Here is a 19795-nt window from a genome sequence, read left to right as displayed (position 1 = left end):
GATGTGTTTATGTCCCCGTAACTTTGGCGGTTCGCAAAAGAGACCGATAGAATAAGTACTAGGCTTACAAAGAATAAGTCCTGGGGTCGATTTGCTCGACTAAAGGCTGTGCGCTCCAGCATGGCTGCAGTCAAATGACTGAAACAAGTAAAAGAGTAAAAGAGAATATATAAAAAGGAGTGTATTACATATTTATGGCCCAATTTTAGAATATAATTACAGATATACCCCCTCCCCCCCAAAAAAAAACTAAATTAAATAATGGTATGCATTTTAGGAGGTGCATTGGAAGAGCTGTTAGGAGGTGAGGGACGTTGTCCACTCTGGGTGATGCTTTTAAGGGTGTGGCACTTTGGGTTTGTTGTGTAAGCCTGTGTAGGCTTAGAGAACCCAAAGGGATGAGAAGGGATAACTCAAGTGCTGCCCAGGTGGCCCACACTCTATCTATGTCACTGTGCTGAGGTCAGATTTACCATTCATCCTTTCAGAGTCCATAAAAAAGTACCTATGAAGGGAGGTTGATTGATGGGACTATGAATATTGGACTGGATGCCTGGTGGTACTTGTTCAGACTTTTTGTGTTCTTCATTAAAATTTTACCATGGTGGACTGAATCCATCTCTTGATTTAACACCAAAGACTTGGCACTTTGTGAACCTGTAGCAAAGTCCTATCAGTTCTAAGTATTCAGGCCATACCTACACTTAGCTGATCTCTCCCTTCTCTCTGTCTCGTAGGTTCTGTAAAAGTTATGGGTACTTCCTTCTCGAGTGATTAAAGCAGTTTGGATGATCATTTCAGGTATGACCACACTATTTTTAAGAGTGTTTAGTGTGATATTGTCTATTGCGTCATTTGTTTTTCTTTTCGATAAGTGTGATTTCAGGCTAATTTAGCTGCTATTTCTAGCAGGTCGAGCGACTGCTTAGAGCAGCAGTTCTCGACTGCGGCTCACAAGGCTTTAAGCAGCCTTCATACATGCTTCTCACAGCCCTCGACGGTCTTCCCTCTATAAATATAATTGCGGCTCCCCACAAAAAGTGAGGTTTGGGATCTGGCCTGGATATTAAAAAGGGTGAAAACCACTAGCTTAGAGACCCTTTAGTTTACTGTTGAAAGCTGAAAACTTTCAGCACAAATTATACACGTGTATTTGTATTGACTTCAGCTGATTATATGAGGTCAAAAGAACTCATCCCGCTATGTAAACACTGAGAATATATATATATATATATATATATATATATAAAAGCATGTTATAAATAAGATTTTGTTTATAACGAGTTTAATGTAGAATAAATATATGTCCACAACTAAGAAGATATATTTACATTACGGAAAAAATAGAATACTCACGCCTGTTTCTCTATCAACTGAACTATGCAGGAGAGAATGAGCGAGTGACGTGAAGTAAATTTCATGTTTTTGAACTTAATAAATATTAGAGAAAAACTTTTGTCTGAAGCAAGTAAACAGTATTTTAATTTTCGAGTCTAAGTAACATAATAAAAACGTTCAGATGGAATGTTGTGGCGGTTTTGATTTGGCTAAAAGAGTTATTTTGCTCCGAAATAAGACAGTAACAGATATATAAATAAATTAGCTCTCATCTTTACAATTTTATTAAATCTGAATGTAAAAGTAGCTTGTTGAATTAAGATAATAGCACTACTTCGAAAATGTTTGTATGTGAATTGCATATATATAATTTTTATAATTCGTAATATTATTATCGAATCTACATTATCAAATAATTTTCAATATAATTTAATATTTTTTTAAAAATAATTATTTTGCAAAGTAATTAACCACTATGTTTATCTAGATTACCATGCTTTAGAACGAAAAATTAGATATAAATAATTTAAATAACACCATATAATATCTATGAGCATTTTGTCATTTTATTTTGAGAAAGAAGTTGAAAAGTTGAATGCAATTATAGAGAAAGTGAGAGAGAGAGAGGAAAAAAAAGAACAAAACTACAACAGATGATGTTGTGGAACATTGTTGCTCATTTGGAGAGAAGGGAGTTAAGGCAGTGCGTGTTGCGTATCTAATGAAAGGGCGTAATCACGTGGTCTCGTTGCAAACTTCCGGTGAAATCTAATGGTGAATGTAAGTGCGGCACGGCGAGGTGGAGGAGATTCGGACCATTCCGAGAGAATATTAGGTCAAGAAAAACATTCTCATTTTTGTAAATAAGGAAAGCTAGGTAAGTTCAACTGTTAGTTATGGCCTTTCTTTAAAGATTGCGTATAAATTTCTGATCGCTGTTATTACATGGTGGCTGCTGTTTTGGACTGGAGTTGTCTTTATAAGTATTGTGGAGGTCGACTACTGTCCAAGGTGCGCTCAGTCTGACTTTGAAATTAAATGTCTACAGCTTAAGTTCCCGCGAAAACATTATTAGGCCGACTTTGGTTATCTCACTGTTTTTTCGTTCGTTTATTATTTTCCCGTCTTCTTAAACGTTTTTAAAATGGCTTTTGTATTAACAGAATGTATATCTAATTACATTGTTTTACATGAAACCCTGTTGTGAACTTTTTATCTCGGTCGTTTAATTTTAAGTTAGATCGGTTGATAAATATCTCCCTATCCCAAATCTATGGTCGATGTCGTCTTCTTCATTATATTTATTCGTTCCACTTCTCATACACACACGTACAATCATTCGCAGCTTTTGCCCCCTCCTTATAAACAAGCCGTCTGTATTTTTGTGTGTCACTGTGTCCTCCCGACTCTTCGAGACTGCCATGTCGGTGTCGTTGAAGCTGTCTTTGATTTTAAGCAATTTCTTTCTCTCATTCCCTCTACATTCTTTTTTTTTTTGCTACGAAAACACAGCATTTATTGTCATAAAATTAAATTTTTCTCGCTAGTCTAATAATTAAATCGAAATGTGGAGAAAAAAAAATTGTTTAGAATTTCGTCGAATTGTTGTTTATGACCTGATTGTTGTACAATAACAAATTCGCACAAAATCACTCGCGCATCTATGTATATGTGTATATACGCACACAAACCCGTCCTTGTTCGTTTTATTAGTAAACACGTTCCTATTTGCGATGAGTAGATTGTTCCAAATGCATTTAATCGTACCTTGAAATAATCTGTAAATCGCAGAGCAAGGGTTGTGGTGTGCCTTACTGATGTAGTTCAATGATGGTGTGGGGGGGTTAATTTATCTGCTGATTTCGGCATCAGTCTTGGCCTTTCCTATTCTGCCGATCATATGTATGCACGTGGCAGTTGATGTAGTGGGGAGCAGGAGTTAAAACCTCCCTCTACTCTCGGACAGAACAAAAAGCTGTTATAAAAGCTAAATGACACATTTTATCTTTCCTTTCCACATTTTTCTGTCTCTGTCTATCTCGTGTTTATGTAACTGAATTGTTTGTTTATACTCAAGGAAAAAAAATCACCCTTCGATTTATTTCTCTTACATTGTTGTAATCAGTCGAGTAAGATACAAAATTCTAGTGACATAATATTGCCCGATGACGAAACCATTTATCCCTTCTTTCCTTGTCTGATAAAAATAAAAAATAACATCGTACGTGTAATGTTTGCGTGAAGAGGAAGACGTTTTGGATCGTGTTTTGCTAAGGCCTCATAGAACTATTCACAACAACAACCGTCGTTCTTTTTCGTTTTGCTTTCTCCTCACAAAATTAAATCTCATGTTTATTATTCAAGGTCTAAAGAAATCGTTAAAATGTTGGAGCAGGCTATAAATTATTGAATATTGTAAATCGAAGAAAAATTCAAAGAATAACAAAAACAATGAGTTTAAACTTGATATCCGAATTATTTTCATCTAACAAGCTAATCTTCTAACATAGTACATGATAGTAAATCTAATAACGGTAATCATAACAATGGTTTTATGTACCCAATAAGTCCTGAACTTCTTTATTTTATTTTCGTCATTTGGTATCTGGCTTATTTATTGTTGAACATATGAACAACATTTGTGACGTTAACCACTTTATAAATATAAATAATATGACACGATACCGCTTCGTCACATCATTTTATTTTAGGTACACACACACACAGACACACATTTTATATATTTATATATAACTATATACACAAATATATACTTTTTGCAAAGTGCTCGATACACGCTTTTAGTGAAATTGTTTTAGAAGTAAATAAGCTCTATGGTTTGAGTGGTTGACATCGTTATTTAGACAAACATATATATATATTTATACACGCACATCCGTGTTGACATTAGGATAAATATAATATAAATTATTTGAGGATCAGACCTCTTGACTTTTGGAGGTCCTACCAGACTAACCTGAAGTGCAGGCGATGTTCTGTTTAAACCTTTGTGAATTGACGCCTATAGAGAAACTTGGACAGTATTTGTGGTTCTGAGGTAGAATGATTGGGTTTTATACTAAACATTTCACTGGTTAGGGCGAGGCAGTGGGAATCGTGGTAGACAAGTGCCGCGAGTAAGCCTGTGAAATGTAGGTACGAGCTGGTTCAGGACAAAATCGACTGCTTGTAGTCATTGTAGAAGATACATAAAGAAGAAACAGTGATTATAGTGTATTAGACTCTATTACGGGTCATACATAAGTTTTATAGATGGACAGCACTGGACCGGGATGAAATCTTTGTTCTAATTTTTAAAAGGAACCTCAGCAATTAGGATGCAGTTTTGGCAATATTTGTAGTTACGAGAGATTTGCAGAAATTGTAAGGCCTAGTATTGTATTAACTTTAAGGACTTTAGCTGGGTGTTGTAATGTATGGGAAGGGTGTTGTGTAGACCCTGGTGTACCCGAGTTGATATATGTGGTTTGGGGTGAATTCTGTCAGAACATGTTACAGGTGAATGATCTGATTGGGAATTTCATTGCCTTATTGAAAGGCAAGTTGGTGTTGATACTCCCGACATAACTGATGGCCTTGCTGATGTTAAGGGCAGTAATTTTGCTATTGTTGAAGTTTAGAAAATTAAGATTCCATTGTTGTGTGATTATCATCGTTTTAACGTCCATGTTTTCCATGGGTTGGACGGAGCTTATTAAGGCAGATTTTCTATGGCCGGATGCCCATACTTGTTTCCAAGCAAGGTAATATTTACCCATGGCCAGTTAGAAATTTTGCAGAATTTTGGAAGTGCATGAAAGTGTGGAGGTTTCTGCAAAGGCAGTAGAGATTTTCTTGACAGAGAGCCTAGAAAAAAAAATGCCACTTTAGAGATGAGGTAGTTGTGTTGCTTAGTCCCAAGTCAGCTTTGATTGAATTATAATCAAAGGTGTTCTATAGACATGACCATCCAAGCATAAAATACTTCTTCATACATTATCTTGTTTAGTTTTTTTAATGATGGTTGTGTGTAGTTTTAGAGAAATTTGGCTGCTCTTTTGGGCAGATTAGGTAACCATGTTTTGAGGCTCTCTGATTGTGTTAGTGTATAGCGTTTGGCTGTTGCCATAAGGTTTGAGCTTCTGGTCACTATGTGATGTTACAGCCATTGTTCATCGATTTATTTAAATAAGGCATTTTCATTATGCTAACTTTTCCTGTCCCAGCAGTGATAATACTGTCAGCCGACATGGGAACCTCTTCATGGCAGGCTTCACCTGTTAGAAATAATAGTGAAATCTTCAAATCACATTGAATGTCTTTGGGTAAAATGGAAGAATACATTGGACTGTGTAATCCTAGATACATTAAGATCATTATCATATTTTTTTATGGTAGCATGGGTTAAATGGGCCTTACATAATCTCATGGCCTTTGGTCATCTGACATGCTGGGACTAGGTGTATTTTATCTTGAGATTAGCACTAGTGGGACTGTATGACAATATGGACTAGATACATTTTATCATGGCAGTGATACTGTAGAAGTTATCTGCAGGATTATGCTTGCTTTGCTGTGGCCTGCAGAGACTGCTCTTCTGCTGGTTAATATTTTTTGGGTTGTAGAGGGGGGACAGGTTTTTAAAGCTGGATGCACTTCCTTTCACCAACATCTTTACAGCATAGTAAGGAGGAAGGAGCCACCCCCTCGGTCATAAAAGACCATGGGCTTGCACCTAAAAAGTTACCCTCTGGGGCACAATTTCAGGCAAGGTTGTTTATGGAGATCCATCAGTTGCCCATGCATACCAGCTTCCCCTCACCATGCCACCAATATTACCCAAGGGTAAGGCAAAGGCCAATACTGTTTGGCACCAGTAATGTTACAGCTCATTTCTATGGCTGAGTGAACTGGAGCAATGTGAAATAAAGTGTCTTGTTCAAGAACACAATACACAGCCTGGTCCAGGAATTGAACTCACTACCTCATGATTGTGAGCCCAACGCTCTAACCACACATATACATCATGCTTCTTTTCAGTTAATCATACAACCATCTCTGCCTTTACTTTTTCACTCTGGATAAGTTAGGCAAAATGGAGGCGCAATGGCCCAGTGGTTAGGGAAGTGGACTCGCAGTCATAGGATCGCGGTTTCGATTCCCAGACCGGGCGTTGTGAGTGTTTATTGAGTGAAGACACCTAAAGCTCCACGAGGCTCTGGCAGGGGATGGTGGCGAACCCTGCTGTACTCTTCCACCACAACTTTCTCTCACTCTTACTTCCTGTTTCTGTTGTGCCTGTAATTCAAAGGGTCAGCCGTGTCACACTGTGTCACGCTGAATATCCCGAGAACTACGTTAAGGGTACATGTGTCTGTGGAGTGCTCAGCCACTTGCACGTTAATTTCACGAGCAGGCTGTTCTGTTGATCGGATCAACTGGAACCCTCGATGTCGTAAGCGACGGAGTGCCACCTAAGTTAGGCAAAATTTTAAAAAAACCTTGTGGGTCAGTTAAGTTCTTAACTGACCCTCTAGGTTTAAGGTTGGGAATGTTATTGCTGGGATTAGGAATTAACTCTGGACTCATATTATTAGCAAGTTAATTAATTTATTGAGCATTTCCTTCTCATTGGCTTTTCCTGTTTTGCTTTTATTTTGAAATAATCCTGTTCTAAATATTGTTGTTTATGCTTCGAATTAGCGCTCATTTAGTACACCTTATGATCAAAGGCATTAAAAGCCATGATTTCTCCATCTTGATTTCAGACACAGTGTATCTAGAGTGGTGTTTGAGGAAAACTTGGCTGCTATTTCTAGCAGGTCTGGTTTCTGCATAGTGATTTCCTAATTGGCTAACATTTTCACAAGTAAATTGTTGCATCATTAGCAATTAATTATGCCAGTCTCTTGTGATATAATGTTGTAATAGAAGAAACATTGGGAGAATTTTTGTTACTATCTTCAGAACCGTCTTGTTGGCTACCATTTATTTCTATATTTATCTTGCTGCATAGGTACAGGTGTAGCTGTGCAGTTAAGCAGTTTGCTTCTCAATTGCATGGCTTTTTGGGTTCAGTCTCAGTGCATTCAGCCCTGAGCCAACCAAAGCCTTTTGAATGGATTCGGAAGATGGAAACTGTAAGAAGCTTGTGTGTGTGTGTGTTGTGTCTCCTTGTCTTCAAATCGTGACTGTCATACAGGCAATGCCATTTATTACCAATATTCTGCAAGGACATGTCTGGCCATGAAGAAAATATTACCTTACTTGGGAAACAGGTGAGCATTGGTGCTGTGAAGGGCAGTCAGCTATAGAAAAATCTGCCTTAATAGACTTCATCTAACCCATGCAAGCATGGGAGAGTGGATGTTAAAACAATGCTGATTGTATTCACTCAAATTCTGTCCACATATATATTTGTTGCCCTATTTAAGAAGCCAGTTTTGTTTTTGTTTTTTTGAGATCTATCTCAAATAATTCAAACAATACTATCATAGAAAAATTAGCCCCATGGTTCCGGGTTCAGTCCCACTGTGTGGCTCCTTGGGCAAGTGTCTTCTACTATAGCCTCGGGCCGACTAAAGCCTTGTGAGTGGATTTGGTTGACGGAAACTGAAAGAAGCCCGTCGTATATATGTATATTTATATATTTGTATGTCTGTGTTTGCCCCTCCCCCCCCACATCGCTTGACAACGATGCTGGTGTGTTTACGTCCCCGTAACTTAGCAGTTCAGCAAAAGAGACCGCTAGAATAAGTACTAAGCTTACAAAGAATAAGTCCTGGGGTCGATTTGTTTGACAAAAGGTGGTGCTCTAGCATGGCCGCAGTCAAATGACTGAAACGAGTAAAAGAGAGAGTATTATTTATCATTGGCAAAATTCTTATAAAGCATTCATTGGACAAAAACTTCATGTATTGTTTTTTTTTTTGTTTTGTTTTGTTTAACTCAAATTGTGCATTGGATGAAATTCGCATTATTTAGTTATGACTCTTGTATTTCTTGATTTCAAATTTGACTTTGCCCTTCACTCTTCAATAAAATAAATACTAGTCAAGTACTTGGTTGATATGATCATATGTTCTCTTCCCCTAAATGTGTGGCTGTGTTTATGTAAGAAATCATAATTATAATGCTTTTTTATGGAGTTTATGAAAACTTTTTAAACACTTACTTACACCTTAACATATCTATTTATCATACCACATTGTATCTATACAACTACACAGTCTGTCCACTTAGGTTTTTAGATAATATACTTATGTAAATGCATATATGTTTGGTAATCATTATTTCAAGTGTAAATCTCATCTTAATTGATAAGAGCTGAGAATGGGTACTATGTATATGTCTGTGGGTAAAAATATGCCACTATCTGTTTGTAAAAGGTAACAAAGTTGAGAGGAAGATCTTGTGTTTGATAAGGTATTGGGTAACCGTGTATTCTCAAATATTGGCATATGGTGGTTGTTGTCACAATGTACTTATCATGCCGAATCTATGACTCTAGCATAAGTATAAACACACAAAGTTTAGCCTATTTTTATACATAATACAATATAATTGTTGCTTCTGAATGTGTATTATTAGATTTGAAAACAAACTATGAGCTGATTATATAATGTTATTGCAAGGACGCAATTATTAAGAAGAGCATTTGTCATCTTTAGTAGGTGAGTGGTACTCCTGTTAGCATGCCCGAAATATTCTCTCTGCATTCAAAACATTTTGCTCTGATACAGAACCCCAAAATCCCTCTTCCTTCCTTATATTTTCTTGAAGCAGTGAATTGGCAGGACCATTAGAGTCTCAGAATGCTTTGTGGTATTTGTTTAAGCTCTCTGTTCTTAACCCATTCAAGATCTATAATAAAGTACCAATGGAGGGTAGAGGATTGGTAGAATTGTTGGAGCATCAGGTGTGATGCTTTGTGATACATCTGTTATGGCAGCATTTTGAGTTTAAATTCTGTCTTTTGTCTATCACCAACCTTTTCATGGTGGAAAGAAGAGTTTTTGAGGCCTGGCTGATAGTGATAAGACTCTAATGTTACATGGATGAATCAATGTACTTGAATGCAAAATTCAGACTCTTTACTAGAAGCATGATAAACAATCCAGTTCTTGTGAGCAAAAAACCATCAGATGGAATTTGGTCTGCTGAGTTTTTCTTTCTCTTCCTTTCTATCACTGATCTTTGAGAATTTGTAGATGTCATGGGTGCTACTGTTCCTCTTCTGACTCAACAGACTGAACATTTAATAATGAAAGCCAGATTACATTCTCATTTCAAGAGGGGCCTCTTTCTCTGTGACATTTGCTCTTTACTCTTTTACTTGTTTCAGCCATTTGACTGTGGCCATGCTGGAGCACCGCCTTTAGTCGAGCAAATCAACCGCGGGACTTATTCTTTATAAGCCTAGTACTTATTCTATCGGTCTCTTTTGCCGAAGTGCTAAGTGACAGGGACATAAGCACACCAGCATCGGTTGTCAAGCAATGCTAGGGGGACAAAGACAGACAGACACACACACGCACACACACATATATATATACATATATACGATGGGCTTCTTTCAGTTTCCGTCTACCAAATCCACTCACAAGGCTTTGGTTGGCCCAAGACACTTGCCCAAGATGCCATACAGTGGGAATGAACCCGGAACCATGTGGTTCATTAGCAAGCTACTTACCACACAGCCATTCTTGCGCCTATTGAAATATTTATTTTGAGCTTTGGCTCAAGGCCACAGATTTGAATCAAATTGGTGTAGGACTAGTACATTACTGACCCCTGAGACAGATGAAAGGTAGTCTGTCTTGGTGGGATTTTTGACTCAAAATGGGAAGACACATTTTTGTTATTTTTTTATAGCAGCGGCATGTTTGTACTGATGGTGATTGTGTACCTTCAAAGTCTGATTAAAACTCTTGAATAATTTCAAGGTGACAGCTGCTGTAAAAACATGAGCAGAAAAGGAATTCCAGCAGGTGGACACTCTTGGGATTTAAGTTGTTAGAATTAGCATAGAACTAGGGAAGGGATACACAATGAGTAATGAGTGAAGAATGCTTGGTGGGGAGGTACCAAGAGACCAGTGGCTCCAAGAAGCAGCAGCCACTGTTGTAGTGGTGGGAGAGAAAGTGAGACAGAACAGTATGTCTGGGTCAAAGGTTGAAGTGTGTTGATGATTGGCCATTCAGTGGTGGTGGTGGGGCTGTCTTGGATGTGGTCTAAGATCTTGTATTTGATGTTGTAAAATATTGTAAGGAATTTATTCTAGTAGTTAAATGCAGGCAGCCATACAGAGTGCAATGAACTGAAAATTTTTAATCTGTTGAAATTATAGCTACGATGAGAAGTAAATTCATGAACGTTAATGACCATGATTCTCAAATGGGGCAAGGAAAAGAAGTCCCAAAATTTCAATTGATCAAAAATTAGAGATAGGTAGGGATGAAGGCGTGTCTTTGCTTGGTAGCTGTAGACATGTTTCAGCCTTATTAGATCTCCTCAGTGAAGTGTTGTCGGCATGCTGCTACCAAAATTTTTGAGTGACTAATGATGTGGGTGTGTGCACATAATATATATATATATATCATAATTTTGTATACACTTACCATGTTATCATGGGTTGGAGGTTTTGATAAATGATAGGAATGATTTGAATTTCTTTGCTCATGGGCCCTAACCACAACATTAACTGATGTCTATGCTGCTCAACTGGCCTTTCATTCACTTGTGCTCCATCATTCATAGAAGTTAATAATCATATGCAACTTTACTCATCATCTATGGCCAAGACAGTTAAGTTTCAAATTTCTATGAATCAGTCCAGCAAGCTGTATGTATTTGGCGCAGGGTTAAAATGTCAAGTTCACCGATTCTTTCATCATTATCATTTTAACATTCTCTTTTCCAGTCTTGCACAGGTTACATGAAATTTGTTAAAGCAGATCTTCTATGGCTGGATGTTCTTTTTGTTGCCAACCTTCATCTAATTCCAAGCAAGATATTTCTCCTAGTCCTAACACCAGCAGCACAATGGCTGGATATGTTTTCATGGAGCATTGTAGGATGTCAAGACAAAACAACTCACACACAAGATAGGCCATTTTCAGTTTTCAGCTACCAGATCCATTCACAAGGCTTTGGTCATCTTGGTGCTTATAGTAGAAGACACTTGCTGATAATGCCATGCAGCAGAACTGAACCCATGTGGTTGTCAAATGAACTTTGCAACCATGCAGCTGTTCCTGCACTTAAGTTTAGTGAAAGTTTCTAGCCTCTGCAGATGTTCTACGTTTAATGCTCATATTCTTCTGCTATGTAGTTTCATACTTCTTGCTTAAACTACATACAATTTACATTGAAGAAACCTTTTGTTGCCAGCAAATTTAACAGCTCTCTCAACATTATCATCATCATCATCCTTTAACGTTCGCTTTCCATGCTAGCATGGGTTGGACGATTTGACTGAGGACTGGTGAAACCGGATGGCAACACCAGGCTCCAATCTGATTTGGCAGAGTTTCTACAGCTGGATGCCCTTCCTAACGCCAACCACTCAGAGAATGTAGTGGGTGCTTTTACGTGTCACCTGCACGAAGGCCAGTCAGGCGGTACTGGCAACGGCCTCGCTCAAAATGGTGTATTTTATGTGCCACCCACACAAGAGCCAGTCCAGGGGCACTGGCAACGATCTCGCTCGAAAATCCTACGAAGGCCAGTCAGGCGGTACTGGCAACGGCCACGCTCAAAATGGTGTATTTTATGTGCCACTCGCACAAGAGCCAGTCCAGGGGCACTGGCAACTCTCTGTATATCCAGTTGTAATTATATCACTCAGATAACTGAAGCTACCTGCTACATCTTGGTAAATCATCTGAGCTGCCGGAGATTTCATTTTATGGTGTTTCTGGTTCATCTGGCCCCTTGTTTCTATGAACTTTATCGCCTGTGGTGCTGGAATTTTGTGCTCTAGGCACAGATGTGGCTGTGTTCAAGAAGGTTGTTTCCCAATGACATGGTTGTGGGTTTATTCTCACTATATGATACTTTGGGTTGGCCAAAGCCTTGTGAGAAACTTAAAAGAAGCCCCATCTTACATAATGTGTATAGGTGTGTGTCTGTTATTGTTTCCTTGCTTTGAGATTATGTGCTAGCTGTAAATGAATGTTATAGTCATGCAAGCAGTGTCCCTATTTCATCTTCCATGGAAACATGTTTGGTCATAGGGAAATATTATCTTACTTGATAACAGGTAAGCGTCAGCGATAGGAAGGACATCTGGTTATAGAAAATCCATTTCAACCAAATTCTGTCCAAAACATGCAGGCATAGTAAAGTGGTGTTAATTATTATTTTGGTCTTAGTCTTTTCAGCTTTTTGAGTCTAGACCATTCTTCCAGATTTGGAACTCTTTTGTAGCTTGACAGGTTTTGACAATAGCAACTAGGCTATTGCTACATGAAAGTTTTCAGGGAAACTTTATAGTTAATACATCAGACACTGAGAAAAGGAAGGTTGCACATCCCAGTATAAATTAAAACTAGAAATTGTTTTTGAAAGAGGGTCAAAATTTACTCAACAATCTTGTCTTAGTCTTCCATCATATGCTCATGTAGCCAATGATGAAGTTTATTCTTTTCTTTAATAATGTCCAAATACTTCTCCACCCCTCCTTTTAGCTGTCTATATTGGATTTGTATATTCTTTTTATTAACCCTTATATCAGAAAAATCTAATTTAACTGATTGGATTTGAACTTAGAGCTGAAAATTCTTGATACTTTCCATGTTTCTTTTCCTGTATTTTATTGCTGAGTAACCCAATAGACTTATCCAATTTGTTTCTAGACACTGCTATTCATCATCCTTGTTGAATTGGTATCTTTTTTTTTCTTTTTCTTTCCTCTATTCTTGCATGCTAGTACTACTGAATACTCAATCATATTAAACTAGAGCTGTTACCTATTTTCAAGTTAGTGAAATAATTTTGTTATGATTTCCCCAAGGACACAGCACAATGCCTTTGCTTCAGTTTCAATTCCCTTTCAGTTACTAATATTTTATATTTTATTAAGATATTTTTCTGTTTTATATGAGTAGCAAGTACTCAAGCATTTCCCAGGTTCATAAATAACTTAAACAAATTACACTGGTGTTTTACACACACACACACATATATACACATACACACACATGTATATATATATATACATACACAATTTGCTCTTCTATCTTGAAACTGATTTTCTTTATGATTATAGCTATTTAATGTGTAAGACTATATTCTAGATGGAACCGTGTGTTTGAAAACAATATTGTGAAGATAAAGATAAAGAAGAAAGCAAAGAAAATTTTAGATTTCACACTAATTTTAAATGTCTTTTATTTCATGAAATAACACAGAAAATGTACAGTATTGGAAATAGGCAAATAAAACCTTGTATCATAAACTGTCTCCAAGACTATAGTGAGAAAATAAAATGTAAAATGGAATATAGCTTGAGATTAAATGCAAAATAATTTCACGTTTGTATATTTTATGTGTGTCTTTTTTCCCTCTCCCATGGTTTGGGTTTGAGTGTGTACATATTGTGGTAGAATTTTACAGCTGGATACTATTCTTGTTGCCAACCTTTACCTGTTTTTCAAATAAGGGATCTTTTATTCACCTGATTTTCAAAAATAGAGAGCAATAAGACATTGTTTACAGCAAATGAAAACATGACATCACTGTGTCTTATAAAAGTGTGAAATACCAACATACGCACAGAACAGATTTCCATATAGTTTACATCTACCAATTTTACTTGCAAAGCATTGGTCAGTCTGAGACCATTTTGGAGACACTTTCCTTAAGATGCCTTACAGTTGGATAGAACCTGAAACTGCATGGTTTCAAAGTAAATTCCATGTCACACGACCTGTTAGCTATAAGATATGCTGTTTTTAAAGATTGCCTTTAGCATTTAAACTAGCCATATCTAGCCGAAATGTTCTACCTATCTTCAAACTGACAACATCCAGTCTCTCAGATCTGTCCTGCAATGTCATTCTAAAAATAAGCAGTCATAACTTTGAAATCTCAAAGCTACATGATAATACAAGATTAACTTTAAAAAATGTGAATAAATAAACATTATATTTGATAGTAATGTAAATTCCAAAGGGTTAAATGATGTGGCACTATGATTCAGCAAGATTTCTGAATCTGTCTGAGGAGTTAGCTTCAAATCTAGATCCACAGCAATGATAGCTTAAGGTAAATTTTGGTATTAATCCTTTTCAAGATGCCTGGTGTCTTGCTGTATTGACAAAGGATCAAGGTGCCTGGTGCCTTGCTGTACTGACAAAAGATAAGATACCTGGCACCTTGCTGTACTCAACAAGACCTGTACTCTGTTGCAGAAATGTTAAGACTGTTCCCTTTGGTAGTACCATGTAAAAGCACCTTCAACCTTCTGTAAAGTGGTTGGCGTAGAAACCTTGCCAAATCAGACTTGAGTCTAGTGCAGCTCCCTAGTTAGCTCAGGTCAAACCATCCAACCCATGATAGCAGGGACAACTGATGTTAAATGATGATGAAGATGATATCAACCCACCTTAGTTCTATGAGATCAAGTTCTTGTTTTAGGGTGATCTGGATTTAAAACCTTCTATCAAAATTTCATATTAATTTGTTCAGAACACCAGCTTAACATGACAAGTTACTTTACTGAATTCTTCATTATTTTTCAAAATTAATTAAAACAAAGGCAGTATATTTCAACAGAAATATGCTTACGAAAAAAAGGGGTAACTAAAAAATGCATTGTTATATTTTTCTAATCACTACTTATAAATGAGTGGAGTGGTGGTGGTGGGAATACTAATGTGAAGGTTAAAGAATATTCACATTTTACTGCCATGTGAAGAAAGATAAACTGAGAAATATAAACACAAAGAAAAGAAAAAAAAGCATACCATAACACTGGTCTCAAATTAGCTTGAGTGTCAATCAGCTTCAAATAGATTTTCGAGTATCAATAAGATGATTGTGGCTTTTATGGACTCAGCCAGAGTAATTAACCTGTAGAGCAACTTTGTGAATGGTTAGCCAATGCTGTAACAACACCGGCGTTACAGTGTAGCGCTTAAGCTAATCCTTTGTTTTCACAGTTTCATTTTCTGTGCTTAGTGTTTAGAAACCACATCTCTTATTGCTAATGTAGTCAGTAATTATCGGTAAGCACTCCTTATAGCTTCCCTATTAAGGAGTTAAGAAAACCATTGCTGTTTAAGTTGATTAGTTTTCATTTTGTTACGCTGGATTGGAAAAACAAAGCAACACAACAAACAATAGCAATCATAATCTTTATGCTTTGACTTGTCATTCATAAAAAAAACTTTTTTTATCCTTTGCTTTCTGTGTGTATTTCATTTTCTAATAAGTTACTCATTATCTGTTGGTCTGGATGTATCAAACAGAAGTAGTTGGCTCCTATTTCAACTTCCTTTTTCACATCGGGATTGTCAGGATTTGAAGCACATTTGACTTGGCTGGGTGACCGTGTATATTCAAGGAATTCAGTGTTGGGTGATGTAGAAGGGTATATCCCTTCCTTCTCAATTGTTCCATAAGAAATATTATTTCATCAGTGTAGAAATATATTTTCAGCTGGCTTGGTTAATAACTGTTAAATTTTTTTATCAATGTCTTCTACACCTCTTTGTCGAGAAATATAACCCAGGTTGCTATTTTTTTTATTCATTCTAGTGATTAGATAAGTCTCAACTTTTAATGTTAATTTGTACTTAAACATAAATTTAAAAGCATGGATGTTAGGAAAATGTTTGACCATCTTTACTTAACACTAATTATTAGCCTTCACTACCTACCTCCAAACTGTTCTGCAGTTATCTGATTTGTATATTTTATTTTGAATCTTCAGAGTTTGAGTAAATATATCCCTCAGTCATTTGCAACTTTATATTCAGTTTATGAAATAGACCAGTTAATTGCTAGCTATTTAAAATTTCAAAGCAAATGACCAAACTGTCATGTTTTCTACCACAAAATATTATATATTTTATGTCACTTTTTTTGCCTTTTAATTCATTGATAAACGAGTTTACAGCTATGACAGTAACTATTGTGAGCATCAGCAAATTGTAGACACACAAATATTTAAGTCACTAATAAATATTACTTGCTATTAAAAGTGTCTTATTGTGACTTTTTCTTACTGATGACAGATATATATAGTTTAAATCTTTGTTAAATACATTAACATTGATAAGCTCTCTACTATGAAGTGAAGTAGGACTGAAATCTTTTATTTGTTTCTTTTCTAAAAGACTAAAACATAAAAATTGTCTTGCTCTACTGTGCAATAGTGGCCTCTACTTCTTATAGCTTGTTGGTTTTGTACCACTACCAACTTATTTGCATCACTTGTGTCTCACCACAAGACCCCGCATTAACTATAGCAAATCCTTCTTCCTCAGAATATTGTTCCTCTAGAATTCCCTCCCTGTTTCCTCTTCTTCTGATTTCAGCAGTCCTGTAATGGTTTAGTCTGAGCACAGCCCAGACTAAACCAGTGTAGAGAAAAAGAGTTTAACCCTTTCGTTACTGTATTTATTTCGAGATGCTCTGTGTTTCTTTCAATTATTTTAAATATAACAAAAAATTTAGTAAAATAACTTAGTTATCATTCAGCTTGTGTTAAGAACATAAATTGTGACTAAGGTTTGGTGGAAGATTTTAATTGAGAACTTTTGGAAACAAAACATTTTTACTCAGAGCCAAAGCCGGTTTCAGCCGGGTTGGTATCAAAAGGGTTAATATACTTCTTAAAAGGTTTAACTTGCTGATAGCAAAGTTTCTGCAAAGGATATTTCATTGTGGTAGTCATTGTAATGACCCGAGTAACACATTAACCCTTTAGCTTTCAGATTATTCTGTCAAATGCAATGCTTATTTATTCACATTGGTTTGAATTAAGCATTATTTCATAGCTTTGAGACTTTGATGATGTGATTGTTTATTTTTAGGATGACATTCTAAGGTAGTCTTGAGAGGTCAGATCTGGCTTGTTTGAACATAAAGTAGGAAGAATATTTGAGCCAGATGTGGCTGGTTTAATCTTTTAACATTTAAATTTCTCCACCAAATGTAATGGTTATTTATTCACATTGTTTTAAATTTATCATGCATTTTCGCGTAGCCTTGAGATTTCAATGTGATTGTTTATTTTTAGACTAACATTATAGGGTAAGTGTGAGAGGCTGGATCTGGCCTATTTTTACTTAAACAGATAGAATATTTTGGCTGGATATGACCATAGGCGTAGGAGTGGCTGTGTGGTAAGTAGCTTGCTTACGAACCACATGGTTCCGGGTTCAGTCCCACTGCGTGGTACCTTGGGCAAGTGTCTTCCACTATAGCCTCAGGCCGACCAAAGCCTTGTGAGTGGATTTGGTAGACGGAAACTGAAAGAAACCTGTCGTATATATATATATATATATGTTTGTGTGTCTGTGTTTGTCCCCCCCACCATCGCTTGACAACTGATGCTGGTGTGTTTACGTCCCTCATAACTTAGCGGTTCGGCAAAAAGAGACCGATAGAATAAGTACTAAGAATAAGTCCTGGGGTTGATTTGCTCGACTAAAGGCGGTGCTCCAGCATGGCCGCAGTCAAATGACTGAAACAAATAAAAGAGTTTAAATGCTGAAGGGTTAAACTGCATCCACTGGTTAGGCTCGAAACTTTGGAGTTTATGAGTTTTGGAGAGTGTGGAGTTACCTCTTAGTCACTACTACTCTTAGGTCTGCTCCAGCTTGGTTCATAGTACCTGCCAAGGATCACAATTCTGACAAAATTCATAGAGGCAAATTTCTCCTACTCTCTTTAGCATTTAAACTCTTTTACTAGTTTCAGTCATTTGACTGCGGCCATGCTGGAGCACCGCCTTTAGTCAAACAAATCAACCCCAGGACTTATTCTTTGTAAGCCTAGTACTTATTCTATCGATCTCTTTGTAACTGGACATGTTTTTATGGAAGATTAGAAATGAATGACAAGGCAACACACACACACTTAAGTTTTTTTCCAGTTTCCATCAACCGACTCTGATTATAAGGCTTTGGTTGGTTTGGGACTATTGTAGAAGATAGCTATGACTCAAAGTACCATGCAGTGGGGCTGAACCCAAAAACACACACATAGCCGTGCCACATAATTATTTATTGGGTCTAATTCATGCTTAAATTTTAAACTTTTTGTAGTCCAGTTCTATATAATACTTTCATCCATTGATTTCAAGAATTTTGTACAATGCTACAAATTTTTGTGGAAGGGCTAGAGGGGATCAACTTGACTCCTGTGGATTATTCTTTATTTATTTTTTGTGTTGTATTGTACAGTGGCCTGTCCACTAGCATATCTTTATCTCTTCTTTTATCTTTTACTTGTTTCAGTCATTCGACAGCAGCCATGCTGGGGCACAACCTTGAAGGGTTTAGTCAAACAAATTGACCAATACTTATTTTTTTTTAAAGTCTGGTACTTATTTTATCCATCTCTTTTGCCAAACTGTTAAGTTACGGGCACGTAAACAAATCAAACGCAGGTTGTAAAGTGGCAGTGGGAGTGAGGCATTCACACACACACACACGACAGGCTTGCACACACTTTACATTTGCCAAATTCACTCCCAAGGCATCAGTTGGCTCAGGGCTACAATAGAAGACACTACTCCAAAGTGCCACACGGTGAAACTGAACCTGGAACCACATGGTTGCATAGTGATTTTCTTAACCACTTGATCATACTTTTATCCTTTTTTTTCACGTAGAGAAGTTTCCTACATCCTACCTTAAAACTGCTCTCAATTTCTGGGAAAAGAACATTGCGAATAGTCAAGAAAAATACCACAAGGTGTTTTATCTAATACTCAAACGATTCTTCCAGTTTGTTAGCTTTTCAATGCATTACTGCTGCTTGTGTTTTATTAATCCGTTCACCCTCCTGAAAGGTACAGTTGACCTTAATGGAATTTGCACTAAGAACATGGATGGATGGGTAGACTGGGGGTGAAAACTAGCAACATCCTCTCTCCCATTTATTTTTGTGTCTGTTTTTCTCCCACTGTAATTATATTAAGAAGCGAATCTGTTTTTGATAGATGTATGTCAGTCTTAACTGTCACTGCTATTTATTACCAATGATAAGGTTACTAAACTAAATTCATTCATATGAAAGCTGTGACTGTCTTTTATTGCTGCTGGTTTCTTTAGAGGATAATTTATGCTTTTGTATTAATTAGTCTAGCTGATATATATATATATATATATACACACACACCTACATATGTACACTTATATGTATGCATGTGTGTATATATATATATATATATACACATACATACACACACACATACATATACATATATATATATATATAT

The 19795-nt window shown here is 36.7% G+C and overlaps 1 protein-coding gene across 1 annotated transcript in view; it reads left to right on the top strand.

Moving 5' to 3' along the window:
• Positions 1-2076: 2076 nt before the first annotated feature.
• Positions 2077-19795, top strand: part of LOC106879200 (forkhead box protein N3) — a 383457-nt gene continuing 365738 nt past the window's right edge. Inside the window, exon 1 of the mRNA XM_052966714.1 lies at positions 2077-2215. The gene's annotated coding sequence lies outside the window, so the exon portion shown is untranslated. The remainder of the gene's footprint in view (positions 2216-19795) is intronic.

This window comes from Octopus bimaculoides, chromosome 3, assembly GCF_001194135.2.
Source record: "Octopus bimaculoides isolate UCB-OBI-ISO-001 chromosome 3, ASM119413v2, whole genome shotgun sequence".
Taxonomy (NCBI): Eukaryota; Metazoa; Mollusca; class Cephalopoda; order Octopoda; family Octopodidae; genus Octopus; species Octopus bimaculoides.
This window is presented reverse-complemented; position numbering and strand designations above follow the sequence as displayed.